The following is a 23902-nucleotide window of genomic DNA, read 5'->3' on the forward strand; positions in this document are numbered from 1 at the left end:
TATGTCATTTTACATATAATTCTATACATACTTGTAGTATGTATATTTTTATGTAATTTTATGCTAATATATGAATTTTAATTCCTATTTTATTTTTACAGGCAACAAACAAAAACGAAGAAGATTCAATTATTTAATTAAAGGAAAAATATTTTAACATAATTAAAGGAAAACTAATATCTCAAGAAGAGGATTTTTAAGTTTTTTTTTATAAAGAACAGTTACTTTTTTATAACAAAAACAGAGAAAATGTTTATTTCATTTTTTATTACTATTGTTATATTACATATAATTGTCTATTTATGTTAATAAATAAAAATATTGAAGTTATATAAATAAAAATATTTAAAGTACATAATAACGAATAATTATAATTATTGCAAATTCATTACATTGCAATATTATTATGACGTTTCGTTGCAATGTTCCGAAAAGCGGACATTTTCACATTCCTGCAATCCCATAGCAATGCTGCAGAAACATTTCGCAGTGAATTTGCAATGTTGCTACGTTGCGGTGGAAGATTCCTGCAATATATATGCAATCTTTTCGTGCTGCATGGGGAAAAACACGTGTATAGATAGAACAAATGGTTTTATTTTATCTGCTCCGAATCACTTCCCGTTTCCCTATCTGTTCCTTCTCGATATAATTAAATTTCTAAACTCGGAAGTTTGAAATTGGAGTTCAAACAAGATTACAAACGCATAAATGTGACAGGCACATGAGAGCTTGCGAAAATATGAAAATAAAGAAATTAAGCAAATTTGTCCTGTTATGTATCCCAAGCCATCTAGATAAAGATAAAGCAAATGTCAGTCTATTTGCTTGTCCATCTATTTAGCCCTTCCCCGTCTCTTTCCCGCTGCATCATGCACCAACGGAACTGTGCCGACGCACCGTCGCTGGTCAACGTACGCGTGCCAATCGCCAGCCAAGCAAGGGTGGAACCCCCTCGCGACCCCGTCCCTCCCCCGTCCTGTCGGCGGTGTCGCTGTTGCCCCACCACGCGCGCGCGTGTAACGTAATCGCCGGTAATATACGCACCGGCGCGCCTCTTTTACGAGACGAGAGACGCGTGTGCGGTATCCGCTCTCGCGTGCTATTGGATTCTGCGGTGCGGGCTCCGTGGTGTTTGTCGGCCCGCTCGGAAAATTCGCGTGCGGTGTGTGCGTGCTGTTGCGGAAAATTGTTCGACCAACCCCTCTCGCGACGCGCGTATTGACGCGGCCGTGAGTCACCGTTCCGCGGAAAAGGCCGACAAAGTCGTCGCTTATTTTCACGAAATATCGCTGTCCGCGAGCCGAGAACGATCGCGAGCCCCGGGAGTACATGCTCTCATGTTCGGTTTTTAAATAAGTAAATAAATCATTAAGAACAGCTTATTTCTTTCGCGCGAGCGATCTTGGGCCTCAACCGACTGTCCTTTCCTTCTTTTCCCGGGGTTGAATCAGATAGTGACAAGGGGCGAGAGAAGATCGGTCGTTAGCGACGTAAATTTAATCAATTTCGCGCGTACCTCCGCTCGTCACGACGCCGTTTGCGAGGATAATGATCGAGTTGCACAGTCATCCCTCCCCGTTCACGTTCACGCTTTTGTGTTCCGAGAGAGAGAGACGAATTCTGCCGTCTCGGAAACTTTTCCTGTGTCTCGCTTTTCAGGATGGCAGGCGATTGCCCTCGTAATGATATAACCTTCCCATGGAAACAGCACAATTTTATCTTGTTGATAGAGAGAAAGAAGACGAGAGACGAAACAGAGAGAGGAAGAGAGTTGGAGAAAGCGCACGAGGGAAAAGCGAATCGGGAGGATGGGTAACGAGCAAGATGGAGAAAGTGCCCGCACAAAACTGCGTTATCTCCTCGGTCCCCGTCCTTTCCCGGTCCCTCGAGAGATATTTCGGTTGCGTCTGCTGACGTCAAATACGGGAAATCGTCCTATAAAGCGAACGCACGCTGCACGTAATCGGAGGACACTTAGAACCAGAAACGACACAGGATGAAAGGCTCGAGTTACATGTTAATTGCTTTTGATGGGGGACCAGAATAAAATGGAGTTATCAACAAATTAAAGTGTTACAGGAATATCGAGGAATTCCGCTCGATCGCTTCAAAAGTGTCGCTTAGCTCTTAATTGGGTCGTTACGTCATTCTCAGTGATCCGATCGAGGTGTGCATAGTTCCGAAACTTGCTCGTTTCGTCGGATTAAGTAGACCTTCACCGAATTGCGAGTGTGCAATCCATGAACTACAGAATGGGTTAAAGTCATTTTTCCAACTGTGAAACTAAAAAAAAAGAAACTTAACTAAACTTCAAAGTAAACAGATAAAAATATGCGAAAGCTATGTATTGAAATATTTCAATATTAATTGTTAGACCGTAACTGAAAAAAAAACCAAATCATCCCACGTATTAACAAATAAGAGAAGAATGTTTTCTGTTGTTTAGAGATAAATATAGAGCGATAAATGTTTAGAAATAAATAAACATATCTGAAATATTTAGCGTGCAAACCAACGGGCATGCGAGTATAAATATATGATGTTAAACGTTCCCGTAAACATTTATAGAAACTGTCCGATGATATGAGCGATGATATAAATGATACCAAAAAAATACTTGAAAATATTTAACAAATAAAACATGGACGTTTCGATACGCGAACGTTTGTCGCGAATTAGCCAAATTAATTCTGTCTGGCTCTTCGACGCGGGATCCAAAGTTCCATAAACCCACGTAAAAATATCGCCGAGTTTTTACACGCGAGTATTAGCACGCGGGGATGCATTTCGCGGAACAGCAAAAGATAAAGTAATTCCATTTAGCAGGCTCGCTCGCGATTAAAAATAGCGTCCCGCTGTCTTCGTGCGCGCGCGATCTACTAACTCTCTCGACTGGCGCACCCATTCGTGCGCCATTTGTATAGGGCGTACCAGAAATCCCGTTCTTAATTTTAATGGTGCGACCGAGCGCGTACAGGAGAACGCGATATTAGGCTCCTGCTTATACTCCGACTTTCGTATCATTAAGCGAGACGGACGATATTTCGGTAATCCTTTATATGTTCAAATATTTTGAGACTTCTCGAAATCTCTCGTGAAAATTCTCAAACTATTTTTTTACACGAAATACTGTAAGTGATTTATAATCTCTTTTGTATAAACACCATTCTGAATGGACACATACAATTCCATTAACAATCGATGCGCGATACGGAAAGAGGTAACGAGTAGCGCGATAAAAATCGCGATAACGTACATATCATTTCGTTGCACAAGATAAATGATGGCGATAGCGTAATCGCGTAATACGATTTTAATTAAATCATGAAAGAATCGTCTCCCTATCACGCGTATTGGGGAACAAGAAAAATCTGATGCTCGGTCTAATCTGGTTTACATCGCGATAACATCGGTTATCGGGTGCCCATGAAGAGGCCGAAATTACTGACCGTAATCCGAATTATTTTTTGATGACCAAGATACGTGCCTTTTAACGCTCTCTTCCAAATCAACTTTCTCGTTCGTTTATTATATTCATATCAAAAATAAGATTATTGATATCTTGATAGTCTGATTTTCATATCTCTAAATTTGCATTGCTATGAGTATTTGTCTACTTTAAGTCTATTTTGTATCCATTTTATTCATTTAGAAATATCCTAAATTAGGAACATCTGCTTACGTAATAATTGCGTCCCTCCCCCTTTCATGTAATTACAATTTCATTTGGTTTGAGGAAATATTTTTTACTTATATCATTTATATAACAATTCTAAAACAGAAAACGTGAGTAATCAAGTTTGCTTCGATTCAAAAGTCTGATTTAGACATACGTGTTGAATTATGTACTAGATTGCTGCAAAAAGTTTTATATAAAGGTTTTATATTGTATTATACTTTTCAAAGTTAAAAAAAAAAGATTACAACAAAATCGTTATTATTATAATAGTTTCAATCAGTTTCATATTGTTTTCTTATTTAAAACTCTTCCAATTTCATCAAATAATCCGAAATTTTTTATTTTAACACAAAACTTTTTTTAAAAAACTTTCGCGGATAGATTTATCAACTTTTATACTGTATAATGCATTCCAGTTTGCAAATACATACATGTATATGGACTGGAATATGCAAGTATAAGAGTTATAACAAATCTATCCGCAAAAGTGTTTTTAAATAAGTTTTGTGTTAAAATAAAAAATTTCGGATATATCAAAATCGAAGCACCTATATATTATATTTCGTAGAATCGCACGCTTCACAATCCCCACTCTTCCAATCACCACTCGTTGTGACTCTTACATCACAAGTACTCCGTCCATGAATCGTCATCGACAGCGTTCATTTCCCGTGACTAATTGCGGCTGTAAACGCAAAGAGCACGGCCGCATGCTTTATGATTACGTTAACAAACATCGATGCGATTTACGAAACCGCGTTGCGAATCGTTGATTCGCATTTTACACCATCTTCATCCAGCCAGATCCGCGCGTGATGATCCCGCGAATGTTGATCACACAAAGGACATTCGAAACTGTGTTTATGTGTCATGGAAAAGGGCGAGACTCGCTGGTAGTGTGTGATTAATATTAATTAATTAAGCGCTACCGTCGCCGCGCCGCCGCCGCCGCCGCCGCGTGACAAATCGTCGAGAAAAATTCCCGGAACGAGGTGTGTTCAAATCCTCAATGGCTTCAAGCTACAAGCAATTAATAATTTATTTGTCGAAACTGATGTCTATGCCAGATTACACGTGACACCGAATTCCGAGATCCAGTGTAAATCGTTTACGTCGTCATACTGATAGATAATTGACTCTGCAATTAAACTCCGACGTAAGCACTGACGTATGTCCGCACGTGCTCCTGCTACTCGAGATCACTCGCGCTACAGCGATCTATTTCCATCATGTGAATAGGATCACTCTTCGCTATCGTGTACATTTAATCGTGCGTAGATTCAATTTGCATTGTATTATTATGTTGTGACCTTAATCGCGTTATCTGAAATAATGTAACGTCGAGTAAGAGTGCATATTGCACCCTTCGCCCGGTGTACAGTGATAGCGTCATTTATCACGTCAAGTGGGTATAATCGCGCTTCGTTATTAAATTATTGCTCGAATTTTATTTATTAACAACTATTGGTATCATTAAGAGATATTTTATTAGTAGGGAACGATATAGCGGTACGTCGGGGAGAACATAAGACGTAAGAAAAAAAAGTTCATTCGTAAAAAGAGTTATAGTCGCCAAGGTAGAACGCCAGTCATCGATCTACACTACTGATCTATGCGCGTTGACTTACACTACTGCAACGCTAAAATTAGGTCAGGACACATTTCCAATTTGCATGAAGATGCGAGATAGAGTATCACGGGAAAAATGTCATTAATAATAGTATAATGTGATGTAGAGAAGGAATCTAATGGGCTGAATTGCTGTAATACATCCCATGAGATATGTAAAAGAGATTGCGCGAATGCTACTAATATCGACAAACAACGATAGCAAATAATTCTTAACTGTTACGTTCTACTTTGCTGTGCTTAATTTTTAACACTCGGGAGAAGATAACTCGCATGCGAATATCTCACGAATATCAGCATTCTACACCTCTCTTTATGCTTTATGCTCATTTATAAAATATACGTCTCTCGCACTTCACTTTGCCACCTGACCTTTGGCTCTTGCAGTTACAAGTTACTATGACTACAATTTGCAGAACACCATACCTTTCCCGTGACTTTCCCGTTTTATATCACCCGCGAGACTCGTCAGGTCCAGAATGGAATAATTGTTTCCCGTCGACAGCCGGAAACGTTCGAATTATCCGATTTCGTCGACAGCCAGTCGAAAACGGGTACTCGCACGAGGACTGTTAACCGACGTTAAAACGATTACGCGCGATCGGTCGACGTCTACGTGCGACGACTGCGTTTGACACACAGGTGTAGATCCGTAAAAGAGCCGGTAGATTCACGGGGCCACGGCCAGACTACGGTCAAGTTCTATCCGATGACTGCGGGATCCGGTTTACGGTGACGGCGTTTACGGTTGCACACGCGGGCTTGGCTCAAGAAGATAAAGTGAGTTCAGCGCATAGAAACGACCTTCTTTCAAAACGCGAGCGTAAACGCGCGAGCTGCCGCGCTGCTCGAGTCAGCAGATAAAAGACCTGACAGATATCAAGATATCAGAGACCGCGCTATCACATCGCGCCGTGCTCTGATAACGCGCTAAAATAATTGTCATGTAAACTCACCGGCTGTCGCCGTAAGACGCGGTCTGACGTCAATCGCCGAGCATCGACAAACTGGCGTCTGTACGCGTTGCGCGGTATTAACGGTACCCGTCGTACGAGTGATTGAAAGCGCCTGTAATTTCGGTAAAACTCAGATCCCGATGGCCGTGCACGCGCGAAAGTGATTCCCCGGTGTTTTCCCGTGATAACGGAAACGTGACTCTCGCTTACCGTATTATCTGCCCACCGTTCGCCGAGTACCGTAATCGAGCTCGTCGGGATCACGCTGTCTCTAATCCGCGTGACGGCTACACTTTTCCCGATATCGATTCATTAGACATTGATGTTTGGAACAATTTATGTGTACGTGTTAAAATTAATCATCTAATGTTTTATTTATAAGTATCGAGAATTCTATTGTAAAGCCTGATAAGTTTTTTTCTGAAAAGCGTGTAGATTTCATGTTAATGTTATTTAAGAAAAATGTAACGCTTTGTTATTACGTATCTCATATCTGTTTTTTTTTCTCTTTCTCTCTCCCTTTTATTCATTCAATTATATTCGCTCTAAAAATTGACATATCGATATGCTAGTTTGAAACCTTTTTTACAAAATGCTGCGCGCTTCAATGTTCAAAAATACTCTTTTTTTATATACATTAAATTTCCACGTTGAACAGAGATTTCACAGTCAGCGTTTCCACATTTATAAATTTACAGCATTTTGTATATCAATATTCATGGATATCTCTCCCAGGGATTGACATTACTCTTGAAGTCTCGACGTCGATATCTCCACTTGTTCGCAATTGCAACCCACCAGGAAAAAAAATCGACGCGAGAGGGAAAGAGAGAGAGGGAAATCCTGCTTCGAAAATGAATCAGCGTTATCTGCTTCGGGAAATGCAAACGAGCCGCTTATCGTGGCTCGCGTGCGGCAATCGTATACACGCGAACGGATTCTTTCTGCGATGCGAACGCGGAGATGCTGAGGACTACTTTGTAATAACAGTCGTCGGAGAAATTGCCGTGTACTGCACAAATGCGTGTATCCGCTGGATTCATAATGGCAGACTTTACCGGAATGAGGAATCAAAGAGAGGCACAACGCGGCGTTTTTTTGTCCTCTTTTTACTCTCCGGTAATTTGAGAAAAATCTCAAACGCATAATTTGCTGGAAAAAAAGCGATACTGCTGTCGACACAAAAGACAAAATCAGATGATGCTTTCGCGATTATTCGTTATCTTATCGCGAATTATGCAACGAGGAGCCAATTTATTCGCGAGTGCGTGTAGCAATCTTATGATAGCCCTGTTCGGTCTCAAAACAACTCGAAACAATTTTTCAGGACAACACCTTAATCAGCGGCACCTTGCTTATAATATAGATTTCTTTATATTTCATTTCGATGAACTTTCCTTCCTCCTGGCTATTTCCTTCTGTTCTATTATTTTTGAGAGACGATACATAGACTGTCCACGTGTAGTAATAACACGGCTGACGTGCACCATTCATCACGGAAAAATAATTGCGAGGTACATTATTGCCACCGTGCAGTAGCATCGCGTGTCAGCGAGCGGCAATGAAATTATGCAACAAGACGAGGCGGGGAGGTGCCGATCGTTGTCGTACTTGAGATGCAACGCGTCGAACTTTGGCGCGCGCGAAATTCTCCTGAAAATTTTCGCGAGTATTTGATTAACATTCGCAACCCGTCCGAGAAACGCGTCTCGGCTTTCAACGAGAAAGGACGGGCTGCTCGTGCCGATGTCGTAAGTAGCACGAGATTACAAAAGATCATACAGCCGAGAGAATATCGATCGATAGAGCGTGTATATATACATTATAAATGCATGCCGATAGTCGAGGAAAAGACGCGTTGGCGAATAAGTTCAAGATTTCCTCGGACACTAGCGTGGCTTTCTCTGGCACCGGTGGAATTTTCCACAGCTACAACCATTGTTTAGTAACATAAATATTATAAATAACCATTAAAGAAATAATAGATACAGCGATAAATAATTGTACGCGTGCTTCTGATTGTTGCATGTTTGTTACTTTATTTCTCATGAATCCAACACAAATTTATTTAATTAATTTTATAATTAAATAATTTCTCATGTTTTTCTATTCCTCCCTGCTCAGGCATGGTATTTTCAAGAACTTTGGTATCAACACAAAACAGAATTTATCCAACATTTTTGAAGACTCGAAAGTCACACAGCCGACTATGTTAAATAACCACAAAGATTTAGCGACAGAGGCCGGCTTTTTAGAAAACAGTGGCGCGCGGTGTTAACGATGTAAGTATGTAACCGATATCGGATCGATTGACCCGAATCCCGACGGTGGAAAGAGGATAAATAATAGTCGCGACCTGATTCTACGATAATTCCTATCGAGAGCGACACGACGACGGCAGCGTTCGCGGCCCTTGTTTCTCATCGACGGAACACCTTATTGCGCGAGGCGACCATATCGATTAATCCTTTAAAAGGTCATGTCAATATAACGGCAGAAAATGCAATATGCATTGACACGATGCGGCTCGAAGCTTGACAAAGAACGCAAGGAATATACATCTCGATCTCATTATATTCCGCAGCGGCAATTGTTCACGAATAAAAATCTATTTCAACGTCAGCTGATACGTAGAATTGTGTACGTAACGAGCGCGTAAAGGAATTTTGATTTTAATGTACACCTGTCATTTAAATCGGTGCACTGATTGGTGTGAATCGAGATATCGAGCACGGTACTTTTAAAAATAACGAGTGATTGTAAATTTAGATATAAAAATCTGTGCTCGACTCAATAAAATGTAATTTAAAAAGAAATCTGATTTTAAAATCAAATCTAATTTAATCTGAGCATTAATTCTCACGAATTAATGAGCATCAACCGTGATTTAATTTGAAGAATGAATATCCTAACAAAATCTGAATATAAATAAAAGCAAAAAATAATTTTATTTCAGAAAAAAAAAGAAAAGTTATAAAGTTATAAATAAAAGTATCGTTAAGAGAGGAGAAAAGTTATTTATTACGAGAAGAAATGTTTGTTACGTGAAACACTATACATTGTAAAAGTAATATGGAATATAGTATTAAAATAATATCCGCTTTATCTAGATTTGATGTATCGTATTTTACGGAATGCAAATGCTGGGTAAATTATAATTAAACAATTTTTTCACAAGATTTAATGATACCAACCTTAGCAGATCTTAGTTTTTAACATTATGAAATCACAATGTTTCATACATTCTTATACATATGCAAAAACTTAATCTACATATTATATTACTTTGTAAAATAATCGAAAATAAAGAAGGAATGCTTTCCAATGTAACAATACACGTCATGTTCCATCTAATTTCAATGATACACAGCCCGTCCAAGCTCATCGTGAAAATTTCAGGCTGGGTATAGTCAAATAATAAAAATCATTTAAAGTCGCAACTAAATCCATACGTAACATTACGTGACAAAGAAAAATATTTGCACGAAAGGAAAAGTCACTCATGTCGTGACTCGTGCTCTAATAGCGGTGTATTTTAAATCTCATGCCATCAAAAACAGCGTTCTACACGCAGCCAAGGCACGCAATAATAAAATAACATTTGTGTACATAGAAAACAATGCAATTTAGCCTTGAGCCTCTACCTCCTCCCTCTGCAGCTTCTCGTCCACCAACGAGGGGGCTTCTCATCTCTCGCATATGAGGACCATACATCACCGACAATGTCAAAAGCATATCTTCGCGCTATATGCCTCCCAGTTGACGCAGCTAAATTTACCGAAACATTTCCAGATCGCAGATGCGAAGTAATGTAAATGTCAGAAAAATAACTTTGAGTGAAACGAAGGGAAAAGAAAAAAACCTTTGCGCACAACGAAGGAAACGTTATCGGACCAAGAGAGAAGAACAAAGCAAGGAATTCCAACTAAGGCTAAAAATATTCCAAGACACAACGAAGAAATACATTCCGGACTTTACATTGGCGAAAGCGGAAGCTATTTATCAATTTAGACCGCCTTCTTGTAAAGTAATATACAGTATCTTTTTGAAAGTAAATTTTTTAATGTTTCCTTGTTATCCGGAATATTATCTCCCTCATTCTTCAAGTGAGTGTATTCCATTTCCGTTCTTTATTCGTAGAAAGACGTTTAATGTACCGCTGGAAGCAACCAGTCCACTTACATGTTGCAAAGGAAACGTGAAATGTACAAAATACAGGAAATGTGCTCGGCTTAGATATCGTTTGTACATCCAATTAACATTCTCTTATTATCGATAAATGAGACGAATAAAAATGTAATGCCTGTACGATTAACGGATTTTTATCGCGTTTCCGTAATCTTTTCTACACAACGCGCTCTTTGCGCGAATGCTTTTTAATCGGCGTATACATGCTGCACGTGCAATGTGTTAACAGTTAACGCGAGATCCTGTCGGCGCCATCGGCTCTTCCCTATTTTTACACGCATCCAGCCACGACGTGTAAAAAGTGAAGGATATAAATAACATCACCTATTTACACGTTAAATTGAATTACATGCGCATGTGTATCGGTACAATAATGCGAAAAAAGCCCAGCCGAGAATAACTCGCGAACGAGGTGAATTATCAGCTTTGAAAAGTTTTAATATCAAGGGGAAAAAAATACGTATATATAGATTACATATGCATCAACCGCGCCACTTTGCAAGGAGGCCGAGAGAGTGGCGAGGAGTTTGCGACGGCGTGTGCGTACGGAAGAGAGGAGGAAAAAGCAGACCGAAGAAAGAGCGAGAGTAGGAGGGAAACAGGAAAAATTCCAGTTATGATATAGCACCGCGATATTTAAGCAGGCTCGCGGCGACGCGCACGCATTGCGTGAAATTAATTTCTATTTTCGGAGGCGGCCGGGAACGTGCGTAAAGAATTTAGAGCACAGGGTATACGTAATTCCGAGGTAAAACCAAGGCGCGCGGGAGCGAGGATCCCGAATCGGATAAGCGGAGACGAAGTTTAGCGGGATCGAGAAGAACGATGTAATCGAGAAATGTCCCCATAAAAGCAAATTGAAAATTTATGTATACATTGATATCACTTGTGGCATCATTTTATGTTTATCATTATACAGAAAAATCTCCACGTAACGTTCAGCTGTCGCGGTTGCAAGAGAAATTGAATTTAATTCCATTTTGCTAATATTTTAATCGATCGATTTAATTCCATTTTGTTGTATTAATTTTTCGATCTAATGTGAAGATTTAAATAAGTATATAAAATTCGATTGTTTTTCAAAATCGTGTATTTATATAGGAATTATATAATGTGTCTAAAATATTTTTCCAAGATTTCATTCAACACGTTTGCCTCGAGCAACTTTTGTAAGAGAAGTTATTCTTGCAAATTTGGCAGTACGATCGATCGCGACGACAATGACCGATCGCACGACAGCCCATGCAATCTCTATCGTTGAGAATGGATCGACTGGATGCGTTAACTGACACGAGCTAATTGATTCGGGTTAAGTACATTGTATTTTATCCACGTGTGCGATATATCAGATTACGGAGGCAAAGTGTAAACACAATCAAGCGGCGAGCGAAAAGGTCGACGCAAACTAAATTGAGCGATCGGCTCGGAATTCATCGTTTATCGATTGCACTTTATCGCTCGATCCTCCCTTTCCTGCCCTTTCAACAGTGTATCCCGCTGCAATAACAAAATCCTTGATAAATTTAAAAATTCTCCGCGAGAACGTTGACGGGCGTTTATCGATCATTCAATTCCTAGCTGATTAGGTATCGTTCAAACTTGACCGTGAAATTAAAATATTTTTAAAAAGTATCTAAAATTCAACAAAATATGGACAATCCATGTCAAGGGATTTTTATTTTCGATTGCTCATGATTCAATAGTTATTAACATCTGAATATTTCGACGTCAAAATTTCTTTTATTATTTTATGTGGGAGATTCGAGATTAAACAAAATGAGCCGCTGCAGGCGCGATACATTCTCGTACATGAGAACTTTCTATCGCACTGGAGATATAATAATTTCGTGGCGAGTCGGCATCGGCAATTTATAGACGCGGATGTAATTTTTGCTAAAGCAGGATACGGAGCGCGGAAGGAGACACGGACCTGGCTTCATCTTCGGCCTGGCATGATCGATTCACTGGTTGGTCAATTATTCAGTGTTTCGGTCGAAATTGAAGTTCCACATACATACACACTACACACACACACACATCGGCCTTCGCGGGTATTAACTTCGATTAAGGTCTCATCCGAAGCAGGCGCCGCGAACGGCAAAATAGATGATATTATTAGTAACGGGATTAAAATAGCGGGGCCGATTAGAACGTGTTCCCTTGATCCGGGCAAATTTCGCCGATGTCGTAAATCTCGGGGAGAATAAGGAAGCTGCGCCGAATTTTAACCCCCCCTCAACTCGATCGTTGCGTTTTCGGCGGCGCTATAAATGGCATGAAATTTATGCGAGTTTACGTTTACAATTATTATACATATCCATGGCATTTAACATTGAAAGCTGAATTAGCCGTAATTGGTGCAACGCGCATGATAAATAATGAAATTTCATTACGTCCACACGCGCACACAACGTCGCAAAAAATATTTATAAAACTACACTCACACACAAAATGTTCCGAGCGAAAAAGTCAATATTTGCAGGGTGGCGAAAGGGCAACGCGCCGTCGATTCGTCATCGTTTTCAATTGTGACGCGTAATCGCGAAAATAATCGTGTAAGCGGCACAACGGTGACGTATACGACTACATTCGTTGGACAATGAAAGGAGGAACTTGCATGCACACACGCGTGTGTCGAATACTTTTAACGCAGTTGCTAACGCGTCGCAACTGCGCTAACAACCGCAGCTCATTAGCAAGTTTGTCATCCGTGACTGAACGTGTTAACCACGTCCATTAACCCCACAGAAAGCGGAAACGTGCGCCGCGCTACGAAAACCCGAAGGAATTCCACCTTCGGATATCGATTCAAACCCCGGAGAAAACCTACAGGATGTTCCAACGTTGCCGGACGCGCCTCGAATTTTCCAGCCAACGCGAAAATGAAATCTAAAGGATATCCGACGATTCCGGGACACCCTGTGTGTGTCTCTCCACTTTTTCGTCGGAAGACGAGCGAATACAGGCCCCGTTGCGAGGTATATGCGTGTATTTTTGTGCTCTTATTGGATATTAAATATCCTATGAAGCGACGACTTCGATATCAGTTCGTAAGGAAAGGTCAAGGCAAAATGTGAAACGTCCTAACAATAATTAATGCGCTACATGTGCGCCAGTGCAGAATGTGCGTGAGGGCGAAATTTTCAATGTCTGCCAAAGCGCGTCCAGAAGAAGAGATTCTCGTTCAATTCTCATTTCCCGTCGACGCTGATCGTTGCGAATTACTGTTAATTACGGATGACTGCTTCGGACGACGCAATTTATCATCGGAAAAAATGTTTCGGGGAATACGATAAGCGAATCTTTAAAGCGCATCGACGATCGCGCAATCGAGCATTTATGAACGCTTCGCGGATGAAAGGACCGAGTCTTAATCTTTTCAGGTCTCCGCTCGATTAAGTCTCCAGAAATACTCGAATCTTGTCTGAAGAGATTTTTTTAATGTTTTCGGAGATTTATATATCGCTTCATAGATCTAATTATATGTCACCTTATAATTACTATCACTAATGATATAAATAATTTTGAAAACAGAAAATAGCTACAAGCAATTGCCTTCTGCGATAAAACTATCACATAATGCTTCAAAGATCCGCTTATCGTGTTCCCTGAAATATTTCTATAAAGCATAACTTATCTTCTGCTTCATTAATTATTTTATTTAATAGTAAAATTGCTCATAGCATTAAAATTGCTATGATATTAAACAATTTAATTTGTTATCAATATAATTAATAAAATGTACATCCATTTGCAGCAGAGGTTGGATGCCGAACAGAAGAGTTAAATGAACCGTTACTAGTGAATCTGCTTGTTTTAACGTTGCTCTCGATCACGATATTTCGATCCGGAGGGAAGACGCGAGAGGAGATAGTCATCGAGTTATGCCGTAAATTCAGAGTACCGGCCGGCCGTACGGAAATTGCGGGGTAGTATCCACAGTATTTTTAACCATCGTCGTCTGGTGTTCGTCGCCGACCAACGAGATGAAAAATTTGACTAGGTGGCAGGTACGTAACTTTTAATACTCAGAGGGTGGCCTGGAAGGGGGAAGAGGACGAGGGGGTCCGGTACGTGTGCATATCTCGTTGGGGGATTAAAAATAACTAAGCACGTGTAATGTGCTCTTCCACTGTTTGGCGACTGGAAATACATATATATAGTCACACCGCACTGATAACACTGTCTCTCTCTCTCTCTCTTTCTCTCTTCCCATTTTTTCCCCTAAACTTTTTGAAGCTTGATTTGAACGTTCTATTCAGCCGCAAACAAATATCGATCCCGATATCAACGACCTATATTGCAGAAACTGTGTCGGACCTTCCGGGCTCATGTCAGCGAATGTCTTTTCAACGACAGAAAGAGATGAGTCTAAGAGAGATGATGATTTCTCTCATTTCCAATTAGCGAATATCGAGAATCATTTTGACGAAATGTGGAAATAGATATTTATGGTGATGAATGACAGAGATTCTCGTGCGGTTGCAAATAGATAAGAGAATCGTTTAGGATTTACCTAGACAAGTAATGATCATCATTGGCGAATGATACATGAATGCATTATTCAATTTATTTATAACCATCAGATGTTATAGCGGACTGTATTTTTAACTGGTTCACAGCCCGATGACGGAAAGAGATTGCCCAAGTGTGTTATTTATAATCTACGACCACAGAACAATAGCCTAACATAAAACTTTCTATCGAAACGAACGAATATCGCTGAGGATGATGTCTAAGTATATAAATGTACAAAAGTACTGGATTGTAACAAAAATCCGTTTTTTAATTTTTTTAATGACAAAAAATGACAAGGTTTTTTTTGAAAAGATGGAATCATGAAGCTACCAGAAAGATGTTAGTAGAACAAGACGACGAATGTAGTTGAATAAATATTTATGTATATTATAGATATCTGAAAAACATATTTTAAGCAGAGAATAATAAAGTGTGTGAATTATTTACCGACTTTCCGATAACGCATATCAACTATGACGTTCCTGCATCCGGAATACGCGACCTGTACGAGTTGCAACTCTTTTGCAAAAGTTTGAAACAAACTTTATACACCTACATACATACAAATCAAGGCTGATGCTTTCTCCGTACACGATAATAATAATGACAATTCGCATTTGATAAAACACTATACAATCTCAGAAAGGAGGAAATAATCTGTCGTAATCTTAATTTCTAATAAAAGCAGAGTATTAATCGTAACATCTACTGCACTGAATAATCACACAAATTTGGAATCGTCGAATAGAACGATCAGTTTCCAAATGGAACGACGATTAATCGATCAAGTATGATGTATGTAGCTCATCTCTGCTCCATAGCTTACATGAAGCGTGGGTCTGACAGCGACCGTCTATTTCTACTTGCAGCGCTCAGCTTTCCATCTCCCGGGAGCGAGACGTGAGCCCGCGGTTTAGGGTCTTACGTCGTGCAATTCTACATCCTATAAACAAACCGGGAACACTTGTCGGCAGTCGTTATCCCAGCGACGTTATTAACCCTTAATCGGTCTTGGTGTATTTTGGCTCGTGTCCCGAGAAAAATTATTCTTGTCTCGCTCTCGCATCGTGACAGTCGATTCTGCCTAATTTTATAGCAACCTGGCTGTCAGTTATTTATAAGGTATCTTATTTGGTGGTTTATCTTCTTAAAAAATTCATTCGCTAATGATATTGTTCAAGTATATAGTGTGTACTAAAAGTGTTTCTATTGCATAAATCTTCTGCAAATATCATTCTGCTACTGAAAATAAATTTTAATACTGTTTCATTTTAATATCGTTTGGATTTTTGAGATAAGCTCTGACGGTACAGCTAATAATATTAATTAACGAGTTAGCTATAGCTTTTTCCCGCGATTACTGTAACATGAAAACTTAGAATTCAGAAAGGTATAGAACAAAAGTTGCCGAGCAGACTTAATACATAACTGCCGGTAAAAGCACGTTCTAGAATTCTAATACAGTACTTGGTAGATTGTTTGAATACAAATTAGCATATGCATTAGTATTAGTAGCTCGCAATACATACTTTCCGTAGCTTTCACCCTAGTATGTAAATTTCCTTGATAATCTTGAATTTTCAGCGCCATGCGGGTCAGCGATAAGAAAACTCTCGTGTTCATCGCCTGTCCGCAATCACTTGTACCTTCTCAATAGAGCAGTCATCTCTATCATGGGGTGTCATAATTTTATTTGACAGCGGTGAAGGATCCATTTCGCCAGAAATCTGCGCGCGTTACTCAACGGTAGACACTCGGTAGTGTTCGAATTCCATTAACTGCGGGACCTGCACGGTAATCCGCCAAATATTTTGATACCTCACGACGAACGGAAAAATAAACGGTCGCCGTACTCGCTTCGCTAAATCGCCGCGGACGAAGAGAAGAGAAGAGAAGAATAAAACGATTTACAATCTTTATCCTTTTTACAATTCAGAAGGTTATCCCCCTCATCCTAATCTGATTACTTAATTTTCACTCCTTCCTATTCTTCTTACCAATCATTCTTTCTATAATTATTCCCCCATTTTTAATACTTAATATTACTAATTTCAAAAAATTTATAGCATATTCCTCAATTAATCAAACAGGGTGGATACTCCTCCTAATTGTCTTCTCCCCAACTATCTGAATATTTTATTTCTTATTCTACTCCCTTACTCTTTTTCTGATCACTAACCTATTTAAAGCCTTTAAAATTAAATCCTCCACCTGATTGAAATCTAATATTTTTATAAAATTCCTGTTAATATTTTCAATAATAAATATATCTGGGCTTCCTCCGTTCTCATTTTTTATTATTAAGGGATATACAATCTTTTTACTTATTATGGAAACAGAACTTAATATTATGTCCTTAATTATATTATTTAGGTCCTTATTTATATTAATCTAATTGTTAAAATAACCCTAATATCTACTAACATTAAATTAACCGCGCGTACGGTCGGACGGTCAGACGCACGCGGTTCGATACCAAATTCCGACCGTCGTCGACAGCACCGAAATAACTTAACGACCCCCCTATTTCACTATTTCCTATCCGATGCGAACGCATCGGATGTTCTCGTCATCGCGGTGATACTTGTACCGTCCGGGACGGCCTCACATCGTCAGGCGATCGTTGGCGATGCGCGCGGAGTTCGCACGTGCGTAATTATTAGCGACCCTCTATCGATTCGTGGCCGAGCCGGTTTTGTCATAGCGAATGAACGAACGGACGAACAAACGGACGGACGGACGAGCGAGCGAGCGAGCGAGCGGCTGTCAAAGGTTGGGTATATTTCCTCGGCAAGTGAGTCTAGGTCACCCGTATCGGGTCGATACCACGAAAGCGGGACAAAGGCGAGTCTTCGACTGTGCCTCACGCGTATTACAGTCGGAGCTGACCAGAAGCTGGTGCTCAGGCCGTTCGGCAAGCGAAAAAAAGCTCAGTTTCTCTCTCTTTCTTTTTCTCTCCCTGTCACTGCCGAGACAAGAAAATCTTCCTCGAGGGAGACCCTCTCGCACTCTCGCGGAGGGATCGGTGCCAACGGCAATCAACGAAAGACTTTATAGACATGCACGCGACGCAAAGGCGTGGAACCGATCGCGCGCACGTGAGACACGCGATACGCGCGCGTAAATTAATCAAGTTGATGAGATCGACCTGCTCTGTCCTTCTTCGCGCGAAGTCGAGGGCTCACGAGAGCTCCATCGCAAAAAACGACCATCGTAAAGTCAAGTGTCTAACGTGAATCTTGACGTTATTGACGTAAAAAGAGGTTTTAATTGCGCACAAATACTAATGAAACGTAATCGAGGAGGATATCAATGTCACGTATTTCCCATAAAATAACCAAATAAAAGAAGCATAAAAAAATCTCTAGAAAACAGACATGTATATACATATACGTATATGTACATATGTATTGATTGCGGGGTCTCTCTTGTCCAGTTAGGTTCACGTTCGTATCGCGTGACGACTCGAGGTTTCGAGGATTAAGGGTGCTCGTGATCGCTCGCCTGGACGTAGGGGAATCTCGCCGTGATTTCCGCCGAGAGCTCCGAGACCTCGGCGTCGAGCTGAGCGGCGTTGTGTCTAAATTCCGGCGCGGCGAGACGCGGTCGCACGTAACAGAGCCATCGACGAGGAAATTTCGCGAATCGTCGACGCGGAGTCATCAGGCACATCTCGTGGCTGGCGGCGTACACACGACCGGTTACATCCCTAATCGAAACGGTTTCCCCTCGACAATGCGCCTGCCCGATCCCGGGGCACGCGTCATGTAGGAGAATCTCTCTCTCTCTCTCTCTCTTTCTCTACGTCCATCTCTCTCGCTCACTCTCAGGGTCTGCTGGCAGGTCTGCTGGCACTCCCGAAATAATGTTCGGAAGAACGGTACAGCGCAGGGGAGAGGAAACGCGAGGGAACGGAGAGACGGGAGGCTGACAGGGGTAAACCGTGATATCCAGAGGAGGAAGATGAGAAAGGAGAGCGGAACAAGAAACGCCCGGATCGAGCGCGTGTTACATAATTTTCGTAACTCCACGGAGCGGAGAGGGCGACGTAGGCTGGTGGGGATGGGAGTGGACGATGGTCGGCGATGAGGAGCTCCCCGAGGTGCTGCGTGCGAAAGAAAAAGAGAAAGAGGGTGGAAAAAGAGAGAGAGACAGAGAGAAGGAACGATCGGCAGTAAGCGAGGGAGGTATATTATGCGTGTGTGCGTGTATTATACGTGGACTGGTAAATGGATGGTTGAATAAATGGCACGGGAGAGGCAGCAAAGAAGGGATGAACGAAAGGCTAATGGAGAAGAGACGAAAGAGAGAGATAAATATGTTTAAACAGAAGGGGAGGAAAGATGCGACTATTGCATGAGAATAAAAAGAGAAAGAAAGTGAAAGAGAGATGGAGGAAAGAGGAGAGAAAGAGGGCAAAGAGTAAAGGAGGAGGAGGAGGAGGTGGAGATAGCGAAGGCTCGTGTCCTAGTGGGCGGAATGGCGAATCAATCCCCGATGAGGGGAAGGGGCGCACGAGGGCGCGGGTGGGCGAGGAGATGGAGGTGGCGGCGGAGAAGGGGTGGGTGGGGGGTGGCGACGGCAGTGTGGCGACATGCTACTCACCGTGGACGGTGGCAGCAAGATGTCTGCGAGGTGTCTCTTCTTCCTCGACGGTGGCAAGAGAGAGGAAAACCCGATGTCACATACGCCGCTTCATCGGGCCGCTGTGCTGCCGCTTAATACCACTCCGCGCGGTGCTCCTCGCCCGCCTTCTTCACCTTCTGCCACTAAAAATAAACCCGCTCGTTCTGCCGTGCGCTCTTCTGGCTGCCCCCGCGCGCGCGCTCGCGAGCGCTCTCCCTCTCTTCCCTCCCGCCCCCTATCAACCTCTCTCTCTCTCTCTCTCTCTCGCTCTTTCTCTCTTTCTTTCTTTCTTTCTCGCCCTCTTGCTCTTTCTCCCGTTCTCGCTCGCGCTTTACGTCTTGTAACGCGACCGACACATTTATTCGCGCTTTCGGGGCCGCTCTCGGACACTCTCGCGCACCTCTCTCACGTTCCGCGACCAACCGACCGACCGACCGACCGACCAACCAACCGCTCGATTCCCTAGAATCGAGGAGGTGGCACTGTGTCGCCGTTCGCCGCCGCTTGTCGCCGCTACCGCCGCCGCCGCCTCCGCTACTGCCGCTGCCGCTACCACCACCGCCAACGCCGTCGCCGCCGCCGCCGTCGCTACCTCCACCACCACCACCACCACCACCAACACCACCACCACCACTACCACCGTCACTGTCGAGCTGGATGATGGCGAGGACGGCGCGCCGATGGCTGGTCGACGATACGGAGCGGCACCTCGGAGAGACGGACCCGCCGTCAGGTCTCTGTAGACGGAGATAGCGAGAATAAAAGAACGCGAATGAAGGGAAAAGCGGAAGAAGCCCCATGAAGAACGAAGAAGAGAGAAAAGAAGGAAAGGGAAGTAGCGAACACGAGAGCGAGACGCGATAACGCAAGAAAAAGGAGAAAGATACGAAGAAAGGGAGGCAGGCGCACGCACGTACTCGTAGTTGTGCGCGTGGCGAGTTGAGTTTGGTCTCGCGCTGCACCGAAACCCGGTATTCAACTCCGAGAGGTCGAACGGCACGCACGCACGCACGCTCTTACCCCGGGGGTGCCACCACTGTCGTCGTACCGAGAGCGCGGGACTGTCGCGCTCGCGGCGCACTTCAGCTCCTCGTGGTCCCGTCGACCCTTTCTCCCACCCTCCGGTGGTATCGACTGCGCCGGCGGCGGCGGCGGTCGGAGACGGTGCGGGGCGGCTTTTTCTCCTTTCTGCCCCTTTTCGTACGGGTAGAGCCACAGCGCCGACCGCTACCTGGTGCCGACGGCAGTAGCGCGCGTTATCGCTGGCGGCGACCGGCGGCGAACCGCGACGCGGCATCCGCGCATCGACGACAATTGACAACCGGCACAAGCAGAGCCGACGAGGAAGAGGACGAGCGCGACGATCGTACCCCGGGGTTTACCGTACTTCGCTTTCCCCGCTGGTCTATCCGTCGCCTGCTGCTCCGCTGGCCGTCGGTCGTGCGCGCGCACCTCTGCGTACACGTACGTAGACGCGTGTACGTGTGTGTGTGCACCACCGCCGCGACAAGGACGAACGACTCCGGCTCTATCTTTCTCTCTCTCTACCTTCGCGTCTGCACGCGCCTTCGTATGCGGGGTGGTTACGCGTGTGCGTCGCCGCGTGCGCGAAAGTAAACGGCGGAGAGAGAAAAAAGGAAGAAACGCAGAGAGAGAGAGAAACACAGGCGGGGAGAATAATCGAGAAGAAGGGAAAACTATAGAGAAATAGACAGACGGGAAAGAACAGAAAGAAAGAAAAGGGAGAAGAAGAGAGAAAGAGAAAGAGAGAGAGAGAGAGAAAGAAGAAACGCGGATAGAAGAGTGTGTAAGACGGGGAGGGGCTGGGGGCCTTGGCCTGTCCGAAATCGGGTGCAAGTTCGTGCACGGTGTCAACGGTACCGCGGTCGCCGTTAGACTGCCGTGCCTAAAACGGGGAGATCCGAGATCCGAAGTCACGGGGAGTATATCGCACTCGTTCACTAGCTCGCTCGCTCACTCAGTCCGGCGCTTTGCGCGCGCAAGCGCTTTTCCGCGTCTTTTTGCGCTATCCAACCTTGTGACCCACTACCCCCGTCGTCGGCGCGTCCATGCTACCCGCGCTGCACGTTCCGTTTCAAAAATGCGTCTCGCAGTCCCCGTACGAGGCGAACCCAACTTTCGATAATTTGAAAGTAAATGGCGCGCTTTTTAACAGCTGCGAAGTTGCCTATTTCATAATTTGTTCAGGAAGCGGAATGGTTATAGCCTTTGACTATATACCTATGGACTGCTAACCATTGACATTAGAATACATAGACGGAGTCTTCTCAGAGGGGAAGCTGATAAATGCGGTAAGGGGGGTAGTGCATGAACTTCGGGTAATTCCGTGGTTAGCGGTTCGGTTATGTTCGGCGTTGCATGACAATTCCATCGACATCAGCAATTCGCAATGAGATTTTTATGAAAATGTTTGAAGAAAATTTATTTTTGACAAATCGCGAACGCTATTTTAATAATTTTATATGTATGTATTAAATAATAAATGGAAATAAAAGTGTTTTTTTGCTTTATGAAGCTAAACCGTATTTAGAATGTGTAAAAATTTGCAAAAAGAGAAGCACTTTGAAAGGTAAATAGAGTTGAGAACTCTTGATCTAAATACGCATATATATAAAGAAATTCAATAGAATATAAAATACAATATAGAACACACATACTTGTAAATTTATTTATTTATTTATTATTTTTATTATTTTACAACTGTAAATATAACTATATAATAAAATAATTGGCGTCATACCTGTTCCATTATTATTTGATAATAATGTAAATCAAGTCAACAAACCATTTAGTTCGCTTTACTTACTCAATAAAATGACATATAATTTCTTATTAACATAACTATAACCTAATCTAGGTTTCAAATAATTTACTTACAAGTGGAATGAAAACTTTCTGTTTGCAGCTTTTTCTTTTTCTAATTGTTCAGAATTTTTATTATTTATACGATTATTGCAGCCAAATACACAAAACTCATGTCACTGATAGAAATCCAAAAGGTCATAATCACTTTAGATATCAATACAATAAGCACAAGCACAACATGTGAGCAGGAGCTCCGTCAACTGAACCATTAGCCGAACGTTAGCCGAACGTAACCGAATTCGACCGAAGTTCATGCAGTTCCCCCAGTTCCCCCTTACCGCGAATATCAGGCTCCCACTCACCTTCTTCGATAGCTAGGGCTCCGTCTATGTATTCTAATGTCAATGCTGCTAACGTTGCCACTTAGGTAATGTAAAAGACGCGATCCAAGATCTCAGCGCACTCACGTCCCAACGGCCAAGCCATGAACTAATAGTCGTACACTGAGGTGCATAAATGACTTCCTTTTTCGGTGTAGATAGGTGTAGATAAGCGCAGCATACATTCGACCACGCAGATGGCGCGCTTATCTACACCATTTACACCGAAAAAGGAAGTCATTTATGCACCTCAGTGTACATATACCTTTGACTGAAGCATTTGTTCTGTGGTTTCATGACGCATGGGAGGTGTTATAAGTGACAAATTCTAAGTGAAAACAAAATGGTTCGTTATTGTTGTATCAAATCATGTACAATCACACGATACAAAGCCAAAACAGGAATACACAAATCGTCTCGAAATACAGAATTCACACTTGGTTCCTTAAATTCTCTGCGATTATCGGTCCGCAATTCCGATGGTTGACGATGCACAGATCCTTGAATCTGAAAGGTTTCTCCTTACTTACTTACGAACGGACGTCGATTAATCATTGAGTTCATACCTCATACAATAACGAGCACTACAGAAAAAATAATTAATATTTACAGAATAGAAAATAAAACACGCATTTCAAAGAATGACTTTGCACGTAATAAGAAATATAAATGTCCAAAATCTTTTTACCAATTTTGACGCGCACGTATTAGATAATGATTTATTAGAAAATCACAAACATAAAATGATAAAAACAATAATAGAGTTTTATTTAATAATAAAGTTATATTGGTTTGGCAAAGAATTGACACGTAACTTACATGTAAAATATGTCCGTAAAGATTTTACAAAACTAATTTTGTTCAAAGGGCAGTAAGTGTAATCTATACAGGGTGTTTCCTAAGTAAGTAGATAAACTTAAGGAGGATATTCCTTGGCTTATTTTAAGAAGAAAAGGTCATATAAACATATGTCCTAAACTGCTTTGTTTTCCAAAAAAAAGTACATCACTGTTTTCGTTCACTTTTCGTTTATTATAGAACAGTTTGTATTATTGCAAATGAAACAAATGAAAAACAATAGTAACCAAAGAGAAAAA

At 42.1% G+C, this 23902-nt stretch overlaps 1 protein-coding gene and 2 long non-coding RNA genes across 23 annotated transcripts in view; 1 reads left to right on the top strand and 2 right to left on the bottom strand.

Annotated features, from left to right (window-relative positions):
* LOC105277680 (plasma membrane calcium-transporting ATPase 2) overlaps positions 1-22277 on the bottom strand; it is an 81754-nt gene extending 59477 nt beyond the window's left edge. For 6 of the 21 annotated variants that reach the window (XM_026971249.1, XM_020031096.2, XM_026971253.1 and 3 more), the window contains exons 1-2: positions 20620-21472; positions 19579-19742 (exon numbers count right to left, since the gene is read on the bottom strand). The gene's annotated coding sequence lies outside the window, so the exon portion shown is untranslated. The other 15 variants (XR_002193153.2, XM_026971254.1, XM_020031098.2 and 12 more) reach the window with 8 other exon arrangements.
* LOC105277679 lies at positions 481-15372 on the top strand. Its single transcript, XR_002193154.2, has 2 exons — positions 481-13433; positions 14213-15372. It is a non-coding gene; the product is annotated as an uncharacterized LOC105277679 (long non-coding RNA).
* Positions 22278-22551: 274 nt separating the features above from the next.
* On the bottom strand, positions 22552-23467 carry LOC113562295. The gene is made up of 2 exons (XR_003406809.1): positions 23055-23467; positions 22552-22878 (listed from the first exon to the last, which is right to left on the bottom strand). It is a non-coding gene; the product is annotated as an uncharacterized LOC113562295 (long non-coding RNA).
* Between the last annotated feature and the right edge of the window lie 435 nt (positions 23468-23902).

The sequence above is a fragment of the Ooceraea biroi genome, chromosome 7 (genome assembly GCF_003672135.1).
Source record: "Ooceraea biroi isolate clonal line C1 chromosome 7, Obir_v5.4, whole genome shotgun sequence".
Taxonomy (NCBI): Eukaryota; Metazoa; Arthropoda; class Insecta; order Hymenoptera; family Formicidae; genus Ooceraea; species Ooceraea biroi.